Here is a 5,573-nt window from a genome sequence, read left to right as displayed (position 1 = left end):
GCACCGGCTCAGTTGCTCCGCGGCATGTGGGATCTTCTGGGACCAGGACTCAAATCCATGTCCCCTGCATTGGCAGGCGGACTCTTAACCACTGTGCAACCAGGGAAGTCCCTTCTAAACTTTTTAATATGGAAAATCTGAACACAGATATGAAATCAGAGAATAAGAATGAATACTCATATCTTCCACCTTGATTGAACAATTGTTAACATTTTGCTACATTTGCTTTTGTTCTATCTGTCCATCCATCTACCTAGTTTTTTTTTTTTTTCTGAAACTTCTGAATACAAGTTGTAGACATCCAGAAACTTTACCTGTAAATCACACACCCCTCAAAAATAATTAACAATAATCACATAATGTCATCTAATATCCATTCCATAATCAAATGTCTATAATTGTCCCCAAATTTCTTTTATTGCTAGTTCCCAATCTAGAATCTAGACAATCAAACCACGCACTTGGCTATTATGACTTTGTACATGCTTTTAATTTGGAATAACTCTCCCACCTTTTATAATGATACTTACTTTCAAAAAAAGTTTTATTGGAGTATAGTTGATTTACAATGTTGTGTTAGTTTCTGCTGTACAGCAAAGTGAATCTGTTACACATTATACATATATCTACTCTTTTTTAGATTCTTTTCCCATATAGGCCATTATAGAGTATTGAGTAGACCTCCCTGTGCTATACAGTAGATCCTTACAGTTATCTATTTTATTTATAGTAGTCTGTATATGTCAATCCCAATCTCCCAATTTATCCCTCCCACCCTTTCCCCTCTGGTAACCATAAGTTTGTTTTCTACATCTGTGACTCTATTTCTGTTTTGTAAATAAGTTCATTTGTACCATTTTTTTAGATTCCACATATAAGCGATATCATATGATATTTGTCTTTCTCTGTCTGACTTACTTCACTCAGTATGACAATCTCTAGGTCTATCCATGTTGCTGCAAATGGCATTATTTTGTTCTTTTTTATGGCTGAGTAATATTCCATTGTACATATGTACCACATCTTCTTTATCCATTCCTCTGTTGATGGACATTTAGGTTGCTTCCTGATACTTACTTTTTGAAGGGTCCAGGCCAGTTATTCTGTAGAAGGTACTGCATTTTGATTTTTGTCTCATGGTGTTGTTTAACTTGTTACTCTCTTTACATTTTCTGTAAACTGAAAGTTAGGTCTAGATGGGCTGTATTTGATTTGGAGTAGATAATCTGTCAAGAATTTCTTTAGAGAATGTTGTGAATATTATGCCATATCAGGAGACAGTGTCAAGATAACCCACTACATTCATGGTGCTAAATTTAATCTTTTGATTAAGGTTTAACTGCCATGTTGCTCCATGGAAAAGATTCAATTTTTTTTTTTTTTTTTAACTAAGGAAAATTCTAATACCTAAAGGAACTGGGAGGAAAGGGCTGAGGGAATGTCATAAACAAAGACACATAGTGGTATGTAGGACCCAGCTCATATTGGCTTGCAAAAGCTGACTGTCAAGTTCTTAAGAACTGGTGAGTTGGCTGCTATGCACAACTGTTATTAAAATTTTTAATTATATACATTTACAATAAGTTATATTAAAAATGATACTATTCAAAACTCAGTTCCTAATTATTTTTACTACATCACTATATTGTATACCATTATCAATGTTAGATATTTTATTTATTTCTATGGTATCTACACAATGGAAATCTTATATAATGGCGTGTAATGCTCATCTCTTCCCAACTACATGTTCAGTGACATTATGTTGACAGTTTGAAATTGATCATGGTGGGAGCATTTACACCATGGAAGTATCAGCAAACACCATAGATCAGGGCTTGATTTATTGTATTGTTGATAGTCTAGACTTAAAAGTGATGAAGAGAATGTTAATAATATAGATTAAACTTAAAACTGTGTTATGTCTGTAGCTGTTACATTGTGAATAGCATTAAAAAACTGAGTAAGCGGTCTTCCAATATTCAGAAACTATTATTCAAGTCAGCAAAGAAGCTGATCACATCATTGTTGAAAGAGTAAAGTTTCAATATATGTCACTTTCATCTTACTGCTTAATAAAAATATCAAGCAACGTTCATGGAACTACACTGGTTCATCAATTGCAACCATATGTTGCTATGTATACAAGAGTTCAGCAAAAATCAACAGTATTCTGTGAGAATCAATTGGCTATATGGAATTTACAATAGAAGACACTTATATTTTAGTATTTTTGTAATAAGAGGATCCTTTAAATCAGTAAAACATATATATGGACTGAACTGTGTCCCTCCAAAATTCATATGTTGAAGCCCTAACCCATAATGTGACTATATTTGGAGATAGGATTTTTAGGAGGTAATTAAGGGTAAGTGAGGTAATAAGAGTGGACCCCTATTTTGATGGGACAGGGTGGCCTTATTAAAAAAGGAAGAGCTCTCCCTCTCTCTCCGTCTCTCTCTCCCTCCCTCCCTCCCTCTCCTTACACATGCACCCACCTGGGAAAGGCCATGTGAGCACATAGTGAAAGGTCAGCCACCTACCAGTTAAGAGAAGAGGCCTCAGAATGAATTCTACCTGCTAGCACCTTGATCTCGGACTTATCATCTTCCAGAACTTTGAGAAATAAATTTCTGTTGTTTAAGCCACCCAGCCTGATGTTTTGTTATGGCAGATCAAGCTTAGAGACACACACATATATATATACACACACACACACACATACACATGCACTCCTGGTAGGTACACAAATAATTATAAGAAACGTTAGAGAGTGATAACTATCGGGATGGAATAGGATAGTTATACAGGTAGTTGTAGAAGTCCCAGTAGGGGATTATAGATAGGGAAACCTAGGGAACTTTGGGAGACCACTGTAAGTTAATAATCGTTCAAGAAACATTGTGGGGACTTCCCTGGTGGCGCAGTGGTTAAGAATCCGCCTGCCAATGCAGGGGACACGGGTTCGAGCCCTGGTCCGGGAAGATCCCACATGCCGCGGAGCAACTAAGCCTGTGCACCACAACTACTGAGCCTGTGCTCTAGAGCCCGCAAGCCACAACTGCTGAGCCCGTGTGCCACAACTACTGAAGCCCGTGCGCCTAGAGCTCGTGCTCCGCAACAGGAGAGGCCACTGCAATGAGAAGCCCATGCACCGCAATGAAGAGTGGCCCCCGCTCGCCATAGCTAGAGAAAGCCCGTGCACAGCAACGAAGACCCAATGCTGACAAAAATAAATAAATAAAATAAATTTTAAAAAATAAAAAAGAAAGAAACGTCGTGGAACGAAGCAGGCTTGCTTAACTATAAAGCAGGAGATATGCCCCAGGTCATTAAGTGAAAGAAAAATGTTACCACCCCTCTGCTGATTTGAATAAACGCTTATGACAGTCCTAGTTTGACCTCATAAGGTCAGACACTCTCCTGCTCCATAAGAAGGAGGAACTACTGATGTAAACCTGACGGCTACTCGAAGAATGAGGAAGAAGGGGGTCTTTACTCCCTCCTCCACTTTCCTTTGATTATAAAAATATAGCCCACTTTATCCTTGGGGCAGAGCCCCCTCACCTACCTGCTTGCATCTCTCACAAACATCCTATATTAATAAAGCTACTTCTTGCCTATCACTTTGCCTCTCGATGAATTCCTTCTGCGCTGAGACACAAAGAACCTGAGCCTCAGTAAGTCCAGACATGAGTTGACTGATTCTAATTAAAAGTCTGTGGGTTCAAGTCCCATTCTGGGTTTAGGCTGGGTTCAAATCCCGGCACGTGGGTTCAAGTCCCAATCAGAGGTGAACGGTTTCAATAAATGCTATAAAAATATGGAGTAAATGATATGTGAGGAGTGCAGAAGATGTGGCATTTTACCTTAGATGGGTAATTCAGGCTGAAGATCCTGAGGACTTGAACTTGGGCAGTGGCCTTAGAAAAACAGAAGTTTACTGTAGCTTCTTTTTTAAAAAAATATTTATTTATTTATTTATTTATTTATCTTCGGCTGCATTGGGTCTTTGCTGCTGTGTGTGGGCTTTCTCTAGTTGCAGAGAGCGGGGGCTACTGTTCGTTGCGGTCTGCGGGCTTCTCATTGCAGTGGCTTCTCTTGTTGCGGAGCACGGGCTCTAGGCGTACGGGCTTCAGTAGTTGTGGCACGCAGGCTCAGTAGTTGTGGCGCATGGGCTCAGTTGCTCCGCAGCATGTGGGATCTTCCCAGACCAGGACTTGAACCCATGTCCCCTGCATTGGCAGGCGGATTCTTAACCACTGCGCCACCAGGGAAGCCCCTACTGTGATTTCAAGATGGCACCATTTGACTTGTCAGCTACAGCGGACTAGCTCCTAAACCACTCATGGCTACTGGTGGAAATCTACACATCTAAGAGAAGTCAGAGTATTACAGAGTCATGGTTTTCAAGTGGGGTACCAGCTGCCTGTAAATCTCTAGTCAGTTTCCTCCCCCAAACCCCTCAGATTTTATTCTCAATGTCCTGCTCTTCTAAGTCTTCCTTCTCTACAGCTCTTCTCTAGGTCTCAAAAGATGACCTTTCTTCTCCAGCACACCCATATCTAGTCAGTCACCAAATCTTGGATGGCCTCTCCAAGTCATCTTTCCTCTTCTCTTCCCGCATAACACTGCCTGGTTCAGAATCCCATCACTTCTCTGCTATATATATGCAATGGCCTCCCTATTAAGCACCAGGCTTTTGATTTGCCTCTCTGATCATCCTCTTATCCTGTTTCCAGAGTGATCTTTTTATGTCTCACAATGTCACACTTCTTAAAATTGTACCATGGTTCTCTGGATTTTGGGTCAAGTTCAGATCCTCTCTTTAGCACACCTGCTGGCCTCTCTAACCCAGATCTTGCACAATGCACATCCTCCCCTGAACACACACACACACACGCCTCCCACGCCCATCCCCGCCTCCAATGGCATGTTCATTGTGGTTATACTGAATAAGTTCTCTGTCCTGTTGCTTCACGCGCTTTCTGTTGCCGTCTGCAATCCCCTCCCTCATGTAGCTACCTTCTCCTTGAACTACCTCAAAACCTAGGGCCAGAAACAGATTTTCCAGGAACCCTTCCCAGACCCCTCTGATTAGGGCCTCCTGTGATTAACTCGGCCTCTCCGCATAGGACACAAGCAGTGTGCCGTGATTTCATCTTGCCTATCTCCCCCGCAGTCTGTGTCACAACCATCTTTTTATCTTCCTTGTCAAGTATGGAGCCTGTCACACAGCAGGCCTCAGGAAATGCTTGCTGAAATAACTAATGTTAGAAGTAGCACCACAGGGCCTCGTGAGCCCCTGGAACAAAACAGCAAAGAAGACATTTCTGAGGCTTCTATATCAGGGAGTAGAGAGCCTTTGTGGTTTTCCATGGGCAGGGAAGACCATCTTTGAGCTGTGACGATGAGACAAAAGCTGCTTGGCCAGACCCGCTTCTTAGCTTACAGAGCAACGGGCGTGCACGACACGGGAAGCCGAAGCCAGAAAAACGACACTTCCCGTCATGCCTCAGGGCACCGCTGCGGGTTTCCCCTCTGCGTCACCGCCTCTTCCCCACGGAAGTGAA

This window comes from Balaenoptera acutorostrata, chromosome 5 (genome assembly GCF_949987535.1).
Source record: "Balaenoptera acutorostrata chromosome 5, mBalAcu1.1, whole genome shotgun sequence".
NCBI classification, from domain to species: domain Eukaryota; kingdom Metazoa; phylum Chordata; class Mammalia; order Artiodactyla; family Balaenopteridae; genus Balaenoptera; species Balaenoptera acutorostrata.
Note: the sequence above shows the minus strand (reverse complement) of the source record.